Here is a 23,651-nt window from a genome sequence, read left to right on the forward strand (position 1 = left end):
GTTTGGCGATCCCCTGCTCGAAAACCCATCAACAGACTTTTTGTTTTTCATTATGGATGGGTTTTCAAGTGCCTATTATATCACCAGATACATTGTAAGGTGTTTATACAGGGTGGTCCAAAAGTCTGACCGGTACTCAATGTTATACAATAATTCATATCATAATCCATTTTATCCCAGAATTATTTTGGAACATTCCAAAGGGTATCTTGTGTGCTTTAATGCACAGAAATCTGACATTTTGCACAAATGAGTTTTAAACCAATGACAACATGTCCTGCATTTTATTAGTGGCCTACGTATAATTGACAATTTTTTCAGAAGGTTGCATGTCTAGATTTTTGGACTAGATAGACTTCTTAAATATTTCTACAGAATGTGGGTCATCTTGAAATGGACTGTAGTGACGTGTGTGTTTGTGCATTTTGTAGTGGCTCAAGAAAGTAGACAATGTGGCAAACCAAAAATATATCTGTACAAGCAGCTGGATGCTGAAAAAGTAAATTGTGTATATGTCACGGTTCATAGATCCGTGTGTTCATTTTGTCATCTGTTGGTGTGTTATAGGTGCGGGGTGTGTGTGTGCGTGTGTGTGAGTAGTGCTTGTTTGTTGCTTAGCACCAGCTGATTACTCCACTGCCGTCAGCTGCTATTAATCACTACTGCTTGTTAGCTGCCTTTATCTAGCTGGAATTTGTCATGCATGGTGTCGGTTCGTTATTCATGTTTGTGCTTTGTTACCCAGTCTTGTGTCCTAGTTCCTTACGGGTGCTACCCGATTTCCCCTTTACCTCCAGTCTACTGAGAACTCCTCTAGGAGTTTGGTTCCTGACGCTGACCTGAGTTCACGCTATATTCCAGCCTGCTTATCTCTTCTCGAGATTGTCACTTCTAGAGTGCCCGCCTGCTCGCGGCCGTTGAAGTATTTCCCTGTGCTGTCAGTCTTTAATAAACTGTTCACTTGCACTTGGATTTGTGACTCATCATTGTGACAGTATAAATGTGCTCTGGGTTCCACACAAATGGGCGGCAGTCCAACATCAACGTGTATGGATGGAGAGTGGACCCCATTGACCATGGAATGTGAACTGGTGAAGTGTCCCATCATTGACATCCCCAATGGTATGTACTCAACAATACTAAGGGTTCACCTTCTGTCGCTCTCTCCGCGTTTTGTCAGAGAAGCGACACTAGGGGTCTCTTTTGAGCACCGAATATACCTCTGATCTATGAAAAAAAGCCAATGAGATGTTGGCAGCTAGTATTTGCATACCCCGCCCCCGGACATACGGGTACAAAGGCGAGGCAAATACTAGAGTTCATTCAGAAAATTTCTTCGGAGCCGATGGTCGTTTATGCAGTCTGCTATACACGAGTTACACACACACCAAGTTCCTGTGTATTCCCCCCGTCTCATGGACCCCCTCGAGGACCCTCGAGGACCCGGAAGGCTCCCAGGTGCTCCTGAGACGGACGACCCAGAGCCTAAGACGTTAGCTCCAGAGATGGTAAGACCACTCAATCCCCCAGTGGAGGGCCGGGAGGAGAATTTTGTTTTGAATATATTTAATTTGCCACTCCCCTTAACCGGGGCAGCGGTACCCAAATTCTCAATAAAAGAGCTATTTCCTTTGCCTCTGGGTCATCTGGCCCGAAAATGCCGTTCTCACGGCATTCTGCCCCAGATCTCAACAGTCCCGGCATGCTGGTCGCGACCACAGGTCCGCCTTCAGCCACACGACTGACCCCCGGCCGGCCAGTTCTGACGAGTCCAGAGGATGCCACCATAGGACCTCCTCCTCAGTCACTAACCCGCCCCCTGCCGGGTGTGCGGAGCAAGGTAAATGCTTCTAGTCTTTTCTCAGCACCAAAGCCTCGGGACGCACCCTCGCCTCCCTACGGCACACTACCTGCTCCGCCCCGCTGCGAAGCCCCGCCGGGTACGCCGAAAATACTCGTCCCCTTGGTGCCCCTAGCACAGAGATTGGATGCGTGACTTTCACTTCCCAACCCGTCACGCTGGCTGGCCAGGACCATCCGACTCGTTTATGCAATTCAGTTTGCCAGGCCCCCGCCCCCTTCGCGGGCATCCGGTTTACCGCAGTGCACAGCGAACATGCCTAATCCCTGCATGTGGAGATCGCTACTCTTCTACTCAAAGACGCAATAGAGCCTGTCCCTCCAACCGAAATGAAGAAGGGTTTCTACAGCACTTACTTCGTTGTACCCAAGAAAGGCGGAGGCTTACGACCAATCTTAGACCTGCGAGTTTTCAACAGAGCACTGCTCAAACTCCCATTCAAAATGCTCACGCAAAGGTGTATCTTAACATGCGTCCAGAACCTAGATTGGTTCGCAGCGGTAGACCTGAAGGACACGTACTTCCACGTCTCAATTCTGCCGTGACACGGTTCGTGTTCGACGGCCAGGCTTTTCAGTACAAAGTCCTCCCCTTCGGCATGTCTCTGTCCCCTCGCGTCTTCACGAAAGTCGTAGAGGCAGCTCTTGCCCCGCTCCGAGAAGCCGCATCCGCATACTCAACTACCTCGACGACTGGCTCATACTGGCCCACTCCCGAGAGTTACTATGCACTCACAGAGACCAGGTGCTCAAACACCTCAGCCGCTTGGGGCTTCAGGTCAACCGAGAAAAGAGCAAGCTCACTCCGGTTCAGAGCTTCTCCTTTCTCGGCACGGAGTTAGACTCAGTCTCACCAACGAGCGTGCACAGTCGGTGCTGAAATGCCTCGCAAAATTCAAGCCAGGCACAACGGTCCCTCTAAAACTCTTCCAGAGTCTCCTGGGGCATATAGCATCGTCCTCCGCAGTCACGCCGCTGGGGTTGATGCATATGAGACCGCTTCAGCACTGGCTTCAGACTCGTGTCCCGAGACGAGCATGGCACCACGGCACGCACCGTATGATAATCACCCCCGCATGCCGCCAAACACTCAAACCCTGGACAGACCTCTGCTTTCTACAGGCAGGAGTGCCCCTGCAGCAGGTGTCCCGATGCGTCCTGGTCACTACCGATGCCTCCAAATCAGGTTGGGGTGCCATTTGCAAATGGCACACAGCTGCGGGCCTTTGGAGAGGGGCCCCGCTGCGCTGGCATATCAATTACCTAGAGTTGTTGACTGTTTTCTTTGCCCTGTGACAGTTTCTCCCGTTAATTCGAGACAAACATGTCCTAATCAGGTCAGACAGCACCACTGCGGTAGCATACATAAATCGCCAAGACGGTGTACGCTCCCATCACAGGTCACGACTCGCCCGTCGTCTCCTCCTTTGGAGACTCAGGTCGCTGCATGCCACTCACATCCCCCGGCAAACTCAATGTGGTAGCGGACGCGCTGTCATGATAACGCTTGCCCAGTGGAGAGTGGAGGCTTCACCCCCAGTTGGTCCAGCTGATTTGGGAACGATTCGGCAAGGCCCAGGTAAACCTGCTTGCCTCCCGTGAGACCTGCCACTGCCCGCTCTGGTATGGCCGAACAGAGGCTCCCCTCGGGGCCAACGCGCTGTCACACAGTCAGCGCAATCACGCATTTCCCCCAGTGAGCCTTCTTGCACAGGTGCTGTGCAAGGTCAGGGAGGACGAGGAGCAAGTCACACTAGTGGCTCCATACTGGCCCACCCGGGCCTGGTTCTCGGACCTCGTACTCCTCGCGACAGCCCCTCCCTGGCAAATTCCCCTGAGGAAGGACCTTCTTTCTCAGGGGCAGGGCACGCTCTGGCATTCACATCCAGACCTCTGGAAACTCCACGTCTGGTCCCTGGATGGGACGCGGAAGATCTAGCTGGCCTACCACCTACTGTCGTAGACATGATCAACCAAGCCAGAGCCCCTTCCACCAGGCAGCTCTACGCCCTGAAGTGGCGCTTGTTCGCAAATTGGTGTTCTTCCCGGGACCCAAAGAGGTGCGCAGTTAGGTCAGTGCTCCTATTCCTGCAGGAGAGGTTGGAGGGGAGGCTGTCCCCGTCCACCTTGAAGGTGTATGTTGCTGCTATCACGGCCCACCAAGACGCAGTAGACGGCAAGTCCCTTGGTAAGCACGACTTAATCATCAGGTTCCTAAGAGGCCCCCGGAGGTTAAATCCCTCCCGGCCAAGCCTGTTCCCCTCCTGGGACCTCTCGGTAGTCCTCGCGGGCCTCCAGAGACCTCCCTTCGAGCTGCTAGAATCAGTTGGACTCAGGGACCTCTCTCTTAAGAATGCCCTGCTGATCGCGCTTGCCTCCATCAGAGGGTCGGGGACCTGCAAGCGTTCTCTGTCAGCGACACTTGCCTGGAGTCCGGTCCGGCAGACACTCATGTGATCCTAAGACCGCGACTGGGCTACGTGCCCAAGGTTCCTACCACTCCCTTTAGAGCCCAGGTAATGAACCTGCAAGCGCTGCCCTGGGAGGAGGCAGACCCAGCCCCATTGTTAATGTGTTCGACGTGCTTTGCGTACCTATCTGGACTGCACGCAGAGCTTTAGACACTCTGAGCAGCTCTTTGTATGCTTTCCCACTGTGTAGTAGATGCCATTTCATTGGCTTATCACACTCAGGCCATGCCCCCCACCTTACGGATCCGAACACACTCAACAAGGAGTGTTGCGTCCTCGTGGTCACTGGCCAGGGGTACATCCCTGGCAGACATTTGTAGAGCAGTGTTTTCTTAGGTCCGAGCCAGTAGAACTCGGTAACACGCTGATGGGCTGGCCGGGTGAATCGCTTACATATAGCGCCCTTTCCCTCGCTTGAGGTAAAATTGTGCGTCTTTTTTCCCAGGAGATTCCACTCAACTCGAATCCCTGGTCGATTCCTCCCTAGCCCTCATGGGTCCGCAGTTCGGCGGAGGAACTTGCCGACCCAATCCATTGCGGGTACTCAAATCTACCCTGTACTGGAATAGGTGCTCCACAGGGTGAGGACTCCTACGCGGACTCCCCCTGTGTGTATTTTCTGCGATACGGTCCCCTTACGAGCAGACCCGCGTTTTCGGCAGTCCTCCGGTCGCCGTGTTGTATCAACTCCCCCTCGCTGAGGCTGGATCTACCACCGCGCCTAAAAACACATGTGATGCATTCACCACCTTACCTCCCCAGCTGGGTAGGGGGTGGTCTCCGCAGGGTTTTTTCCTCCTGAAAGAATAGGAAATTGGGTAAGACCCCCTTCCCTCAGTGCGTGTAAGGGCCCCGGCTGTCTATTGCTCTATGCGAGAAACATAGAGAGAAAAGAGGCCCAGCCAGGCTTGGCCCATTCCCAGGTTGGCAAGTGTTTCCTTGTTCCCCTGTCAGGGTAACCAAAAGGATTCCGACGACTTTGGTGGGGCATTGGGGAAGGGTACATGTAGTCTGATACAGCTGGTCGTCTGGCACGAAAAAAACACCTGCCCGCTCCTGTGTCAGACCACGTACACGGCTCAGCGCATGGCGTAATTTAAATTGGACCCCTAGTGTAGCTTCTCGGACACAACGTGGAGAGAGCGACAGAAGGCGAACGTCTAGGTTACGAATGTAACCTCCGTTCCCCGATGGAGGGAACGAGACGTTGTGTCCTTCCCGGCCACGTCGCTGAGCCGAGCCACTGTAGTGGCCGGACCATTTCTGGCTCCTCAGAAAAATACTGAATGAACTCTAGTATTTGCCTCGCCTTTGTACCCGTATGTCCGGGGGCGGGGTATGCAAATACTAGCTACCAACTTCTCATTGGCTTTTTTTCATAGATTAGAGGTATATTCGGTCCTCAAGAGAGACCCCTAGTGTCGCTTCTCTGACACAACATCTCGTTCCCTCCATCGGGGAACGGAGGTTACATTCGTAACCTAGACGTTCTCCATAAGAGCTTGTGTTAACACAAGTGTTCAGATCAACTGATCTCCTGGATTCAAGTCGAATGGATCAAATCAACTCTTCTATGGAGCAGATGGATTACTGGAATTCCCAGTAAGTGTGGGTCATAAACTCGCGTTGATTAATCCCTGCCCTTTGTACACACCGACCGTCACTACTGATTGGATGGTTTAGTGAGATCCTCGGATCGGCCCCGCCGGGGCTCCTGGCGGGCTTTGGCGGAGCACTGACAAGACAACAAACTTCACTATCTAGAGGAAGTAAAAGTCATAACAAGTTTATAAAGAAATAGTTTTTTTAATCAGAAAAACTATTTCTGATTAAATCCAGATTTACGATGTGGTCTCATAGACAGAGGTCCCACTTTATATACATTGTTTATATTTATTTTCCCTGTAAATATGTTGTTAACAGAATGGCACGCTCTAGAATTTTAAACTTGTTCCAAAAAGTATCTTGTGTGCTTTAATGCAAATAAATCTGACCTTTTGTACAAATTAGTTTTAACACAATGACAAACTGTCCTGCATTTTATTAGTGGCCTACATATAATTGAGAATCTAAAATATTTGACAACAAAATGTATTTATTTATGCTTATTTTTCAGAAAGCAAACTATTTCTGATTAAACCCAGATTTACAATGTTGTTTCATAGACAGAGGTCCCACTTTATATTCGTTTTTTATATTTATTTTCCCTGTAAATTTGTTGTTAACAGAATGCCACACTCTAGAATTTTTATCTTTGTCTTTTTTATTTTTACAGAAATCCCTGGTAGATTTACGGAAAGTGGCGGATTTAGTTTTGATTTCCTGTAAGCAGAACCAGTTCTAACATGAATGGAGCCCTGGGCGAAAACCCATCTTTATCTAGTTTGTACAGATTGACGTGTTCTGAAGAAATGCAACGGCAATTCTGTTTCATCAGAAACACAATCAACGTCAGTAACAAACTCTAAATGCTTTGGATGACTTCTTCAGCACTGGTAGATTTTTTCACTTGTTTAACTATAAAAACTCTGTCAGAGCAGGAAAACAAAATACACATGTTAAAAATACATTCTCTGAAAAACATAAATATCTCATGCAGTGTTGTTTCTAAAACAAGACCAATCAAACTGATCTTGTTTTAAGGATTTTTAGATATTTTTACAGGAAAACAATAGAAAAATTATTATCAAGAATATGATTGATGGCCTAATGATGGTCTTACTAGAAAATAGAAATTATGATTCAATGTGAATTTTAAAAATAGAAATTATGATCTAACGTGAATTTTCTTGATAATAAATATGATGGTGTCTGGTAACATGTGCATGTGAAATGGCTATAAATAGCATTTTAGCTTAGCATAAAGCTAACAATTTAGACAAGGTTTATTTCTATTTCTTCTGCTACAAACTTACTTCAACCGTACTTCTCTGTCTGCTCGTATGAATGTCACACATCATAAGAAAGTGTTTCACCGCTGTTCAAATGCACTTTGGATCTCATCATTTATATGTATAAATGTTTTCCATCTGAAACTAAATATTAAATGAAACTAATGACAATAAAATGCAAAGTAATCTGTAACCCCAGTTAAACCAGTACTAAGATGTGACTGAATAATGTAAATGAGCAGAATATAATTGTTTTTCTAAGCAGTAAGACAACATAAAAAATATGTTGTACTTGGAGAACTGACCAATGATAATTGAGAATGGCATTTGGTGCATTTTCATTTCCGGATTGCGTTTTTATTTCTTTTCACACTGATGAAATGTGAGAATTTGATTCATCTAATCGCAATATTTGGTTAATATTGAAGTGATATTTATTTAGACACGATTTAACATGTGAAAAGAGAATTTAGTTAATTGCTGAGAAGAAGTCTCATTAACACATAGTGTGTTACTAACTCATTAAAAAGATGTTTTATGAATTGAGAATGTTTTGAGATTGTAATTTATTTATGAGATGTTTGAACAAAAGACCAACTGGAAACGGAGATCCTAAAGTTAAAAGAGAGTTAAAAGGGATTAAAACAGTTAAGTCCATCAGTGGTTTTGTTCAGGGTTTTTTTTTTCTCTCTCTATTATAATTTTTTTGGGATAATTTTTTCATCGTCTTCCTGCCTGGTGAATTCTGTGTGCTGAAGATCCGATGTTACATTGAAGTGACGTTCACTGAAGTGAAGTTCTTGGACTTCTAGAATTCGTTGAAATTCCCGTGTTCGTGAGGGAGTTGGGACTGTTGAACCACAAGGAGCTAGCATCGAGCTGTAATTGAGGGTGCTTTCACACGGGCAGTTTAGTTCGAAACAGAACACGGTTTGCATGAAAAATTGGTAATGTGAAAGCTGTCATGTGGACCGGGGAGCGCACTGCGGTACCGAACCCGAGACTACCTGTAAGAGGTGGTCTGAGTTCGGTTGCACTGGAACTGTAGCACGATTCGCGTGAATGTGAAAGCAGTGTTGCCAACTAGTTTCAATGGAAAGTAGCTAAAGCCTGCTCGAAAAGTCGCTAATTCCGCTAATTAACATATTTTTGTGACGTCACCGCATCTCATTTGCATTTTGCATAGTGTCTTTCCTTTACATGTGTTTGCTTCCCTGTGCTTACCGTACATACTGAAATACCCTATTAAATCCCTATTTACAAATGTAGCAAAATATAAAGTTTGTTACATGTTTGAATAAAGTACAATGTATAGAGTTGTTAAAGCAAGTGTCTGAGTTCAGAGAGTTCAGAAACAGGAATGAACAACTGTCTAAAAATCTCCTGTGATTAAGTGCACAGGGTTTCCCGCAGAAAATGTGTTAGTGGGGGTGGGGTGGGGGTGGGGGTGTATTTAGAATTGCATAACTCCTGACACAAATTAAGACAAATACTGAAACTTGAGTCATATCTTTTTAATGATGTATTAGTTTGTCAAGGTAATAACATTACATCTAATAGTCCGTCAAAATGTGCAAAGCTTATTACAATCACTGCTTATGGCAGAGCTGACACCTAGCATCGCTACAGGCTATTTTGTTATGGTATGAACTTAATCCTAGTAAAGGCAAAAAATATATAATACCTTTGTAACGAAATCCAAGACTTTGTATACCAAATCCAAGGCTTTTAAGGCCTTAATTTGAGATAATTTTTCAATGCTTTTAAGATCCTGCGGGTACTCTGGTTAATGTGTCTTGTCCCCTCACAATGACAGTAAATTAATTATTAGGCTACATTACATCAGTCACGTCACATAGTTGGTCTATTTTCAGTTCAAAATGGCGAAAATAGACAAAAGTTTATTAATTTATGACCTAAAAAAACTGTCAAAATAGCAAATGTCGCTGCTTTACTGTCGAGTCGCTCTGCTAAAATTCGCGCTGTGAACATAAAGCCCACCTACTTAGATTTGATTGGTTATCTCAAATATTGTGACATTGACGAGCAGTGACAGACCAATGAGGCTCAGATGAACACACACACACACACGTGCGCTCGGCGCCGCTGCGGAAGAATGCGCTGATAACAAGACTGATGCGAACACGAAGGCTTATTACATATTTAATGATGGAAAGGGAGAAAACAGGACAGAGTAACACGGCGAATATCGCTCATATATATTTTTTGGACGACGTGGCGGCAGGCGTGTGTTGCTTAGGCGGCCGCCTTATTTTCAAAGTGCTGCGGGAAACTAGGGTTGGGTGATGTCCCCTAAATTGGCAGTTGACGATGTTGACAGTAAAACATCGCGATGGACGATGATATTGTCGGTGGGGGGTTTAATATAATTTCATATAATTTTCAAAAATTAAATGAAAAATTATAATTTCGTTATTTTACTAACCCAACTAATGACTCGTCGGCGCTTTATCAGTAGGTTGCACGACACGTGAAGCATTTTTTTTTTTAGCTTTCACTTAGAAGAGTTGTGCACTTTTTATTTTAATATAGCTCTTTACATAAATACTATTTTCCACTTCAAAACTATAATTTCGTTATTTTACTCAAGAGGCTAAAGGTGGAGGCAGAAATGACCATGTACCTGCAGGAAATGGCCATTGATGGGAAGAGGACCCGATGACTTGGTGGAAAACGAACGACAAAAGGTTTCCGTTCATGGCAAGATTAGCACGGAAATATCTGTGTGCTACCAGTACTCCATCAGAGCGGGTCTTCAGCACAGCGGGTAGTGTAGTTACTCCAATCCGCAGCTTATTAAAACCAGATAAAGTGAATATGTTGGTATTTCTGGCCAGAAACATGGAAATTTAAACATGGTCTATGGTGAAAGATATTAGACTTCTTTACGCATTTTTCAGCCATCCGTTGTTGAGCTATTCGATTTTGCATATTATTTTTTAAACGTTCATTTGTGTAGTTCATATGACCACTTTACAATATTTCAATAACATAATTTATTTTGTAGCCTGTGCTGAAGTTAATTGTGCTGCTAATTATAAGTGAAATGTTAATGCCGAGTTTCGGTCTGAGTGTTGTTCCGTTTTCTTGTTCCTATTTGTTGTTCTTCTATGTTTTAATAAATGTGTGTTAATCATATTCACCTTGTTTCTTTCATTTGATTTGACATTATGGATTTATGGCCAAGGAAATGTTTCTTTAAAAGTATTAACCAGACAAAAGTTATTTGACGTTCGCTGGTCTGGGTTTATCTTAAACTGCCGCTTCAGTGTATACAAGAGCTATGTGACAATGAGCAAGATTTTCTGAGACACTACAACTACTAATAATTAATTAATAAAGTCTATTTTCTAGTAGCCTACAACATAAAATATTTTAATCTAAATGTACAGTGTAAGACATGTAAAAAAAAGACAAGAAGCTAACAATGTCAAGATCAATATTTGTGCAGCCTGCCTGACACGGTATTTTCACAGACTAACACGTCACGTCTCTGGCATATACTACAGTATTTAAAATAGCATATATGCATTAGTTATATTCTCAATTTAATTTACAGAGCAATCCCTGCAAAGTTTTTAGGTTAACTATAGAAGAGACTTGGATTAGTGAGTCACACTAGCAAGACTCGCAAAAGGGGGCGTGGCATCACGATGGTGGCTCGACATCGTGATGTTGGTCAGCCATCACGATGGACGATGATATCGTCCATCGGCACAACCCTACGGGAAACCCTGGTGCATGAAAAGAACAAAATAAACGGCAAATTAAATTCTTTAAATGCTAAACTAAAGGGGAACGAACAATATAGATTCATGATTGGTCCTTGACAACGCTGTTTGCACATGTGCAGCTCATTCACGTCTATGTCATGTGCTGCTTCGCCTTCTCGCCTGCTCACCTCTCTCTCTGTCAATCTCACCGAACAGAGTCAACGCAGAGAGAGGTGTGCCTCCGAGTCTGGGCAGCAAAGCAAGACCACGTACTCGTGGGGCAGTATTGGCTACTTTCTTCTACGGAAGTAGCTAAGGTTTCTCCAAAAAGTTGATAGATATGCCGCTAGTCACTTTTTTGAATAAAAGTCGCTAAAGAGGTCAGAAAAGTCACTAAATCTTGCGACAAAGTCACTAAGTTGGCTACGCTGTGTGAAAGCAACTCGAGTCGGGTGCGCATTCGTTCAGGAAGTAAAGTAGCCTGCGCATGCGTTTTAGCCGATGATGACATCACAACACATCGACAACACACGAGGAACAAAACATTCCTTAAAGTCCCAAAAAAGTAATGACACCACATTGATGTAAGAGTACAATCAACATTATAAATACTGTATCTACCTATAAACCTTATAAATACTATATATAAATACTATTCTAGGTTATAAATATAGAGTATAATAGGAGATGAGAGTGGCGATAACTTCACCTTGGACACGAGCGTAAGCGTGCATTGTAAACAAAGATGCTCATGAATTCCTTGCAATCAGCTGTCTCCTCAAAAAATGCAGTTTGTGAGCAGCAGCAAGCCGCCTTCCCCGGGACATCTGCTGAGTTACGCTATGAAGCACATATACGCAGTGTCCTTAACTCTGCTGAACACAATGGCACCAAAATAACAACAACAAAAAAGTATAAAGAGTTGCATTGTGTGCTCCATGCGTGTTTGTGATAACACAAATGGACTGGGGTTCGAGAGAATCAAGTGAGTGTGAAACCAGACCAACGCTGCGGGGGGCACCGGGAACAATCGCACTCAGAATCGGACCGCAGCAAACGTGCCCAGTGTGAAAGTCCCCTGAGTGACATTGTCATTGCCGAGTTGGATGGTAGGAAAGTGAACCAACAGCACATATATCTCTGGTTCTTTTGGAGGAACTAAATCAGGAAAAAGAGGAAAGAGGAAAGACTGAGTGAAACAACAATACAGTTGTTGTTCAAAGGTTTGAGCCATATTCACAAAGTTATGGATAAAACTTCAAAGACTGATTGTGACCAACATTTATGTCAAAGGAATCATAAGTGAAATATTAATATTTTCTATGCATGTTTTTTTATTTGTATTGTTTGATCAAGTGTCATTTTATTTTTTATTTTCACAAACTGAAACAGAAAGGGACATTTTATTGCATACATTTTAAGAAATACTAAAAGTGAATTTACCTTCTAAAATTATTTCTAGAGTGAATTTGTTATTCAAAAGGTGAACTCAGAGTATTATCGGAGATGGTTCACATTTATCTTTATAAAGTAAACTGAAACAAATAAGAGAATAATAACCAGAAGAAATAAAAAAAAAAGTCAAAGGTTAATACCAAATATATGTAGACAACATTTACAGTGGTAGGTCTAGTATCGTGGCAAAGGGGACACAACATCTAGTTCCCTCCATCAGGGAACAGAGTTTACAACAGTGTAGGGCTCACAGTTTTGGACCATGTGTTTATTAGCAATAATGAATAATTGTCATAGACAACCATCAATTATTAAAATAAATAGAACATTGATTAGAATCAATGTTACACGGGCACCAATGTACACTCACCTAAAGGATTATTAGGAACACCTGTTCAATTTCTCATTAATGCAATTATCTAATCAACCAATCACATGGCAGTTGCTTCAATGCATTTAGGGGTGTGGTCCTGGTCAAGACAATCTCCTGAACTCCAAACTGAATGTCAGAATGGGAAAGAAAGGTGATTTAAGCCATTTTGAGCGTGGCATGGTTGTTGGTGCCAGATGGGCCGGTCTGAGTATTTCACAATCTGCTCAGTTACTGGGATTTTCACGCACAACCATTTCTAGGGTTTACAAAGAATGGTGTGAAAAGGAAAAACATCCAGTATGCGGCAGTCCTGTGGGCTTAAAATGCCTTGTTGATGCTAGAGGTCAGAGGAGAATGGGCCGACTGATTCAAGCTGATAGAAGAGCAACTTTGCCTGAAATAACCACTCGCTATAACCGAGGTATGCAGCAAAGCATTTGTGAAGCCACAACACGCACAACCTTGAGGCGGATGGGCTACAACAGCAGAAGACCTCACCGGTACCACTCATCTCCACTACAAATAGGAAAAAGAGGCTACAATTTGCAAGAGCTCACCAAAATTGGACAGTTGAAGACTGGAAAAATGTTGCCTGGTCTGATGAGTCTCGATTTCTGTTGAGACATTCAGATGGTAGAGTCAGAATTTGGCGTAAACAGAATGAGAACATGGATCCATCATGCCTTGTTACCACTGTGCAGGCTGGTGGTGGTGGTGTAATGGTGTGGGGGCTGTTTTCTTGGCACACTTTAGGCCCCTTAGTGCCAATTGGGCATCGCTTAAATGCCACGGCCTACCTGAGCATTGTTTCTGACCATGTCCATCCCTTTATGGCCACCATGTGCCCATCCTCTGATGGCTACTTCCAGCAGGATAATGCACCATGTCACAAAGCTCGAATCATTTCAAATTGGTTTCTTGAACATGACAATGAGTTCACTGTACTAAAATGGCCCCCACAGTCACCAGATCTCAACCCAATAGAGCATCTTTGGGATGTGGTGGAACGGGATCTTCGTGCCCTGGATGTGCATCCCACAAATCTCCATCAACTGCAAGATGCTATCCTATCAATATGGGCCAACATTTCTAAAGAATGCTTTCAGCACCTTGTTGAATCAATGCCACGTAGAATTAAGGCAGTTCTGAAGGCAAAAGGGGGTCAAACACAGTATTAGTATGGTGTTCCTAATAATCCTTTAGGTGAGTGTATGTAGGCTCACAGGTTGGTTAGATCAGTTTTACTATCAGATATAAATTAATAATTAATGTTTATTAACATTAACCGACTCGACACACACACACACACACACACACACACATACACTAGCATATAGCTCCACCATTTAGTTAGGATTTCCACCTTATGTTTTGTGTTATATTCATTTAGTATTGGCAGTGTTCATTACTGTTTGATTATAATAAATTTTGTTATATTATTGTGACACCTTTCTTGAAAGAGGACAGGGAAACAGGTCTCTGGCACAAGGTAAGCCTTTTTATTATTCACACTCTATACTGTGCACACACACATATATCAATACAGGAAACACTGGGTTGCTGTAGGTCGGGCTTTTTTCTGCTCTGTGGCTGCTGGCTTTTAATCCGCTCTCCTCGCTCTACTGCAATTAGAGACAGGTGTTAGACATAATTTAGCTCAGGTGTGAGCGCCCTTACCGCTCTTCTCTCCCGGACGGGCGCTTGACCACGCCCCCGCTGCCACAATTATAATAAGTATTCCTGGTTTGTTTGTTTGAATATTGTTAATTCAAAACATTAAACGTTCAGCGATCGTGGTTTACATACAAATGTAAACAAAAACATCAAACATTCAGCGATCAAATATATGATTTAGGTTTATAAGAAAAGTCACAGTTTCTAAACTAAATCTGCCCAGATATCAAGCCTTACTTGTGAAATCCTGTGTTATTTCAGCAGGGTTGTCTGTTGGATTCCTGTTGCATTGAGCGGTCAGCAGAAAACAATCTGGATTCAAAAACACGTCTCTCCGTTGGTTCTCGGGTCTGGTGATTGCGAGAAATGCGGGAGGTAGTCAACGTTGAGAGAAAACGATTGAGAAGGGAAGCTGGTCGCCTTTTCCGTTTTCTAAATAAATTCACTGTTGTCTCACAGTGAAGATGAAATGAACCGGTTGTACACTACACGACTGGGACAAAGCTCAGTTAATCTTACTCTACCGTGGCCAACTGGTGAGGTTTAGAAAAACGTGGTCTCTCTTTGTCCAGAAGGAGGGAAATTCCTTGGTGTAGATATGTCTCTTTAGAGCGCAGTGAAGCTGTAGGTATAACAGACAGGCTGGATGCAGAGAGTTTTTGTTAAGAAGATGACGTCATCGGTCATAGGCCACTTTTGACCAATGACGTCTGAGATTGAGTCCATTCCGTCCGGTTGCAAAGCATTCTGGGAAACAGAGTTCAATGTCTCACCTTTGATCATAGAACAAAGGGCCATGCTGTCTCTGCTGCCATTTTCAGTGGGGCAAGGCCCTACATCCCCCCTTTTGGTCTTAAGGTTGGGGTTCCTACCACAGTCCTTGAGAGCAACAACAACTGAACAGTTCCCAAATCCCTGAGAGCAACCCAAAGTTGTTCAGTCCATGTGTCCTGAGTTTGCAAGAGCTTAGTTCCTGGAAGTATAACAGTTCATAAAGACTTTTTGACATCTAGGCAGATGAATTCTAACTAGGCTAACTAACATAACTTTATCACAACATAGCATTTTTTCATCGGTAACACATCAAACATTGCAACAACCCTTTGTTATCCCTGAGTTTTCAATAATTATGAAAAGGAAACTGGAAGAGATTGTTCCTGTTAGTAAGGCTGTTCTTGGGACGAGTTAGTGGTAGAGGGGTAGACAGATGTTTGGAACGCTGTGGATTGGGTGTCATTGCATCCAGTCTAGTGTGTAGTGTTTGGATTTGTGCAATACCTGCCATGATGTTCCAATCACTAAAGGAGGAGCCCAAGGGTGATTAAACCGATGTAGTGTTCTTGTTACGATGACGATTTGCTTATGACTATGAAATATAGTGGTCAAGCCAGTCGGTTTGAGACTGAACTTGACTAATTTCATCCCTTCAGCATGGAGCTGCTGTTGAAGGGTGTCATGGTGAGGTTGTTACCTCTAAATGCGTCCCTGATCTCAATTTCTGCGTCATGTTTGTTGACGTTGAGATGATGGAGGACAATGTCGTCAATGTGCACGGTGGTTCCTTGGGGAACCGTTTAGAAACATTTTGGTAGCCTTAGTTTAGTGGCTGTATCATGGTGGTTGTATGACAGTAGGACTTCGGTGGCTGGTGTGTTGACAAGCCATCGAACTACCAGCTCCTTCTACCCTAGTTTCTGTTCCTTTGTAATGGTTAAGTTAAGGATAAGTCCTAATTTTTGTCATTGCCAAGGCTGTATGCCAGATGTATTTAAGAAGATTGCACAAACAGTGGTAGTGGCAGATCTAAGGATTTGTTTAGCCATATTAAGGAGAACCTAAGTAGGATGGGATCCTTCCACCACTCAGGCTGTTAACCTAAGTGCTGATTTCCCTCACAAGGTCATGCATTAGAATGCATACCACTTACACACGTTATGTCTCATCTCATTACTTCTGACAAGGCATCCAGAGCATGCAAAGTGTTATTCAGAATAGCAGAATGCATGTTTACAGTGAGTATGTTACCCGGCAGTGTTTTGCCCAGACCCTGTAAATGTTCTTGTTGGAACTGGAGTTTCATTACCTTGTGTTAAGTGGTATTGGTGTTAGTGCATGCTAATGTCGTGAATAAAGCATGCTACGCTTAACTATGGTGGACACTATTGTGGTGGGTCCACCCCCCTTTGGAGTGCAGACTGTTCAAAGGGTTTGGTCTGGTTTGACTGGACCCACTTGTACAGTGGTCACGTACTGATGTGCAGTATATGCGGATGCAAAACTGACGTCTTCCGGACGGTCCAGCATAAATGACCAGTATGTAACCTGTTGGAGGGTGTGGTAGGTAGCTTTGTAGCTCCTGTGACCTCCAATGGGAGCATCATGGGCATGTAGCAGCATCACCCCCCCTTAGGCCGGACGGAACGTCACGCCAGGGTGGACCTGGGCCATGGGGAACATGGATCAAAAGGACTCTCTCAAGTTTCAGGTGTTGTTGTACCTGACAGAGAGCTTTTAGCTCTTGAGTCCTGTAGAGTGGGTGGTAGGAACTTTTGTGTCTGAGGTTCCATCAACTGCTGCTTTGGGCATTTTCCCCTTTCTCTTTGTCATACCTCTGTGCCAGGGCGGCGATGAGGCAGTGGGAGGAGAAGCTTGCCTTGACGTGAATCTCCAAATCCTTGCGGGTCTTCCCTTTCAAATACCATGTCCTTCCGGAGGAGCTTGGTAAGGGGCCTGTTTTGTGTGTAGCTGACAAGGCTTACATCACAGGGCTCTGTATGCAATGGTTTACCAAGGGAGAGCATTGCCCTGGCGATTTTTGCTAAAGTCTCCTTGCACCTTAGGCTGATTTCAGACCCAGTGTCCAGTAACGCACGGAAGTCTATACATCTCCCTACCAACACTGAGGTGTATATGCATCTGGCATTAACCTTGTGGACAAGGTCTCCCAAAAATGTAATGAGCGGAGTGTGGGTTTTGGGCATGACTGCCACTGGGAGTGTTGGAGTCTTCCCTGTGTTCTTCCTCCAGCCTACGATGTAGACTCTGGCAGTTGAGGGGGGAAGGGTCTGGCCTAGTCATGTTGGTGGATTGTCACTATTGGCCCCCTTGTGGTCATTGTCTGACCCTTTGGGGGGATGGCGACAAGCATCGAGGTGCTTCATCACGTCCGCTAGTTGTTTCTGGAGGAGGCTGACCTTCTGCTCCAGATCCCCCTCTTTGGGAGGCCCCGAACGATTCCCTTTGTTTCCATTCCAATATCTGGGGTTGTTCTCAAACCTGACATTTTCTTTGGGAAGGTATATTGTTCTTTGGGCTCTTGCTGAACCTGGGAGTGACCCTTGTGGTCATTCCCTTGGTTCCTCCAACCCCCCTGTGGGTGGTTGGTCACGCGTTTTGGGACTGCTACTTTGCTGCGTACTCTGGGTTGAAGCAATTCGTGGCCCTCAAGCTCTAAGTCTGCCCTCTCAGAGAACTGGATGTCCAGGACTCTGACATCGTCGTCTTGTTTGTTAGTCGGATACATGACTGTTTCCCATGTCATCTGGGCCATCTTCCTAATCTCCTGCATGGTTTGTTTACCCTGCTTACACATTAGTGTAACGTGGGTTCGCATGCAGGGGTGGAGATTATGAAGGAAGAGAGATCTGAAACCTCGTTCTTCTTCCAGGCCTGGCTCGTTACTTCCTTGGAAGTATGCATTCCTTAAATGCCTGTAATACTCCCTGGGAGGCTCCAAACGCTTTTGTTGGATGCGGATGGGGCTGAGGGTGGCTGATGTTTCATCAGTGTATGGCGAGTACTCCTTGCTCAGAACCCTACAAAGCCTCGGGTAACTGTTCCAAAAGCACGGCAAGACAATGTTCGATTTACCTGAGGTAATCTTTGACATTTGAATCTTGGCTTGCTGGGTCGAAGCGTTCTATGTCCTTTGCAAAGGAGTCAAGCTTGCCCCTGAAACCTGGTGGATTCGTGTCCCAAACAAGGATGCGCTCTTGCTCCGGGAGTTGGGACCACGGTTTTCGAATACTACCTGAACCAGGGGTGGGGTATTTCGTCGTAGTACCGGTCTCGGAGTCCTTTGCCCCACTCTTGTCAGAGGTGGAGTAACGGAGCACTTCTTGAGCCTTAGCCCATGCGTCTCGGCTTTCCCGCCGGACTCGGTCGTCCACAGCTTCTCGGCTATCTGTTTCAGCCGACTGGAGTCTTCCTACACACTCCTCCAGCATCGTATTCGTGGTCTGGAGGTCTCTGTGTAAGGCGCGATTGCGTGAATCAAGCCGACTCCCATGGGTGGTAAGTGTCCTTACCTCACCCTTGAGTGTTGCTATCTGCAACTGGGCCTTGTGGTGGTAGAGCAGGAACAGTCTGCCAACTGCTTCCTGGATAATGGGTACCTTCCCTTTAGGATTGTGTGCACTATCCATTTCAGCATCACACTGGGATTGTGTGTAGCTGTTAAGCTCCTCCCTCGATTCTCTAGGTACAAGGAGGAGGTCAGCGACCCAGTTGGACGGTGCGGTTTCCTCACTTGACCAGAGACTTCAGCTCCGGATGCTGATAGGGACTGGGAATTCATCTCACTGGTTAGGCAGGTGAGAGGGTGATGTCCAGTGGACCCCTATAGGAACTCTTTGAGAATTAAAAAATGTGATGCTTGAGCTGAGATTTGAAGGTGATGATTGACGACACCTGTTGCTCTGTGGAAAACACGTACGCTATCCCTAGAAGAGAATACACAGGGAGGGTCCACTTACCTGTCACTCCAGAGCAACTTCTTTGTATTATTAGCTGTTTCTTGAACTGCTTATTAGATATTAACAATCACTGTATCAGTACATCAGATTACTCTGTCAGTATCTAGAGACTGAATCTTTCACACAAAAACAAATTCCAATGAGTAATGAATTATTACCAAACTAGCAACCACTAACACAACACTTGCAATAATTCACAACCACAAATGGCCTTGTGCTTTAGCAGTTTTGGACTTCCTGAGAAAAGTGAAGCCACGAAAGAACTTCTGGCTAATCTTTAAAAACAATTGTATTTTTTTTATTTGCAAAAATATTGGAGAAAGCCAACAAATATCAAGGCCTCACACGGGGCACCAATTATGTAGGGCTCACAGTTTTGGAGCATGTGTGTTTATTAGCAATAATTAATAATTGTCATAGACAACCATCAATTATTAAAATAAATAGAACATTGATTGAGAACAGTGACAACAGTAACCATGACGTTCCCCTTCTGTCAATCACTCGACATTGTGTCGAATGTAGTGACACAAGGGGTCCCATTTCAAAGCGCCATGCACTACGTGAACTGCTGACACAGGTGCAAGCAGGCTGCTGCGTGCAAGAAGCAACTGTATCGGCCACACGTAACCCTCCCCAATGACCCCAGATATAGGTGTCATATACAGACCTTAGATTCCCAGCACCCCTAAGGGGTGCTACATGACCAAAATGGGAGCAAGCCTTAATGCTATGAAATGCGTCGGGGAAGACGATCTTTCCTGATCCTATTCTTTCAGGGGTAGATCTAGTAAAAAGACCCTGTGGAGACCACATCCTGCCCAGACTAGGGGGAGGTGATATGTTGCCAATACACTGCATGGGTTGTCAAGCCACATGTGGCAGTGGCGCATTGGCAGGTCCTACCTAATGACGGAAGGCAAGGTGACTGTGCCTGGGGAACAGGGACTGTAGGATTTTGGAGCATTGGCTGGATGACCCAGGGACTGAGGAAATCACTCTTTTATTGAAAATGTGGAAAATATGGATTTTCCTCCCGGCCCTCCACTGGGAGACGGAGTGGTCCTGATACCAGCTCCGGAGCGAACATCTGACTGCCTGAGTCTTCTATCTCAGGAGTGTTTAGGAGCTTTCCGGGTCCTGGAGGGGATGCTGGTAACGGGGGGCATACGGTGCCTGCGGGGCACTCGATACTGGGGCTGAGAGCTGGGCCCGGGTTGAGGCGGAGCCACCTGTTGTTTGGATGGGGGGGGGCATGGCAGGGAGCAGCGCCATGACCCATGGTACTAATCGTCAAGCCGTGAAGGCTGTGGGGAGGACGGAGAGTTCCAGTCCAAGCCCATGCTCATGGCGGCCCGGGGAAGCATGTCTGCCATCTGCTCGTCGTTCTCAGACTGGGCGGGCTGACTCGAAGGTGGCAGCCCAGTCGAATCCTCTGCGTCAGACGCCTGAACACTCTCCGATGCAGCTGCGACGTCATCATCAAATTCTGGGGGCTCGAGGGAGAACGCAGGCTGGCCATGTGGTGAGCCGCTCTCACCTCGAGCCCGGAGGGACGCAAGCGAGTGTGCCGGGGGGCGGGTGGTTCGTGGGGATTTACCCAGTGAAATCGAGCCCGCTGCCATCCCCAAATCACCTCCATCGCCAGCCGGATCGTCCTCAATTCCGTGGGAAGAAGGAGCGACATGGGGGGGCGGCTGAAGTGGCATTCACTTTGAGAAATGAAAGACACGACCGTAACGCTGCCATGGTCATGTCCTTGCAGTGAGTACATGAACCATCCACAAACGCTGCCTCAGTGTGATCGCTACCAAGGCACACGAGGCAGCATCTATGAACATCAGTCTTGGAGAGATATCGACTGCATCCAGGAACTACACAGAGGCGGAAAGGCATCTTTAAAAATATGCGTCCTGAAAAGGACATTCAACGCCTGCTGTGTATTGCTCTTTTGTGAGTGAAAATGAAACTCTTTTAGAGAAAACATACTCTTTTAAGAGGAAACACTCTTTTAGACAGAATGTCGAAGTGCCCATGGCCGTGGACTGCACAGCGTGTAGAGAAGGAGAAAGCCACTGGTAATGCACCGTAGATCCAACAGCAGTGCTTCACCAACAGAGGTGAGTGGAACAGTAGTGAACTTCAGCTTGCTGCTGCACAACCGCTCGGCTCCGAAGAAAAAATCTGACTGACAGATGCACTCCCGCTTCCCTTTATATCCGTATGTGCCTTTTCTGAAGTTCAGTGGTACGCAAGGCTTTCAAGAAAGACCCCTTCTGTCACTACATTCGACACCACGTCGAGTGAGTAACAGAAGGGGAACAGGGTAATGCTATATGTATTCGGAAATTATATGTATTTAATTTTTTTCTTTCTTAAAATAACTTTTTTTTTTTTTATGTCATGCATTCCAGTTAATGTGTTATAATATAAAGTTCAAACAATATAATATATTCAGCTGAAGCTAATACAGTGTCTGAGTGAGTCATTATTGTTGTGAGCTCCTTCTCAGTGGGCAAATCTGATCTTCTGATAGAGCTGGTGCATACTCAGACCGATTGTGTCTGCAGCAAATTGTGTAGAGGGTTATAAGAGTTGGCGAGAGCCAGCCAGGAGAATTTTGGGGTGTCATACAACAACAGTGACTTCTCCGTGTGTGAAAGCAGTGTATACAGTGCACTTAATGAGAACTATGGACATTGTGAGACAAGAGAAAGTGAGTGTCCCTGAGGGCATTCTAGTGAGCGGTAGAACGCTATCCGAATCCGATCAGGATCTTGAGTCATGACTGATGCGCTATGGTAGCATAAAGCGAAACTTGCTCATTGATAGGCCAGAATCTGAATTTCATTGGCAAGCTATCATAGAGTTCCAATTAGTGATGCACCGAAATGAAAATTCTGGGCCGAAACCGAAAATTCAGGATGCACTTGACCAAAAACCGAAAATGACTTTGGTATATATATATTGTACATTGCTTTCGTATACCATCCATCCATCCATCTTCAACCGCTTATCCGAAGTCGGGTCGCGGGGGCAGCTGCTCCAGCAGGGGGCCCCAAACTTCCCTATCCCGAGCCACATTAACCAGCTCTGACTGGGGGACCCCGAGGCGTTCCCAGGCCAGTGTGGAGATGTAATCTCTCCACCTAATCCTGTGTCTTCCCCGAGGCCTCCTCCCCGCTGGACGTGCCTGAAACGCCTCCCTAGGGGGCATCCTTACCAGATGCCCAAACCACCTCAACTAACTCCTTTCGACGCAAAGGAGCAGCGGCTCTACTCCGAGCTCCTCACGGATGACTGAGCTCCTCACCCTATCTCTAAGGGAGAAGCCCGCCACCCTTCTGAGGAAGCCCATTTCGGCCGCTTGTACTCGTGACCTAGTTCTTTCGGTCATGGCTTTCGTATACTTGTATTAATATTATACTTTATAATTAATTTCATGAATTTAATGAATCTGAAAAACTAAAAACCAATAAAATGATCACACTTTTATTGAATGTAACGCACCAAAAATGAACAGAAAATATATTATAACGATATTAAATATGTTATTCTTCATTCAGTTCTTTAACAATAAAATTTAACAGATTTTTTTTTTTTTTAACCAATTATCCAAATAATGTAACATTTAAAAAACTATAATGATCTGCAAAACAGCAGTCAAGAAATAAACTTGGCAGCTTTAGGCTACCATCTTACAAATACAGGAAAAATCTGTTTCCCTTCTAGAGTGTCTGTGAGCCGTCACACATTCTGTGATGCTGAACGGATCGAGAACAGGCACTCTGTCTCTGTCACAGAACACAGGAACATCACTGACAGCATCCACACCAAATGGACCGACCCGTTTTCTTACATGCAGTTCTTCAGTACGACACCAGAGGGCGCTTCAACCTTTCGTATAAACCAGGTCAGAATGATTTTATTTATTTATTTATAGTGGAAATAATTTGTATTATGAATGTTATTAGAAATTAATTGACTATGTTTATTAAAATGGGAGTTAACATCAACAGTGTTGGGAAAAAATTAAGTTTCAGTCCAAAACAGTCTTTCAAAATCAAATATTTTACATGCAATAGTCTGAAATATTTGAGTCTCGGCACTATATGTGTTACAGTACAAGACTGAAGCAGTTCTACATAATCAAAGATGAAACTATGATGCCCACTTGTGTTCAGTTTTGTTGCTCTCTCTCTCTCTCTCTCTCTCTCTCTCTCTCTTTCTGTCTGTCTATTAACATTTGGGCATGCATAAAGGCAAAACACTTTAGATTTAGAGCAATTTATTATATTTTGGCCATTTAAATGCGTCACATGTTGGTGTTGGAGTCATTAAATTATATTTATTAATGAGATTTCTTGATGCATTAATGTATTGCTCTAATTTACAAAGTCTCATCGCCTCTCCTCTTCAAAATTACACATAAATACACA

The sequence above is a fragment of the Xyrauchen texanus genome, chromosome 40, assembly GCF_025860055.1.
Source record: "Xyrauchen texanus isolate HMW12.3.18 chromosome 40, RBS_HiC_50CHRs, whole genome shotgun sequence".
Lineage (NCBI taxonomy): Eukaryota > Metazoa > Chordata > Actinopteri > Cypriniformes > Catostomidae > Xyrauchen > Xyrauchen texanus.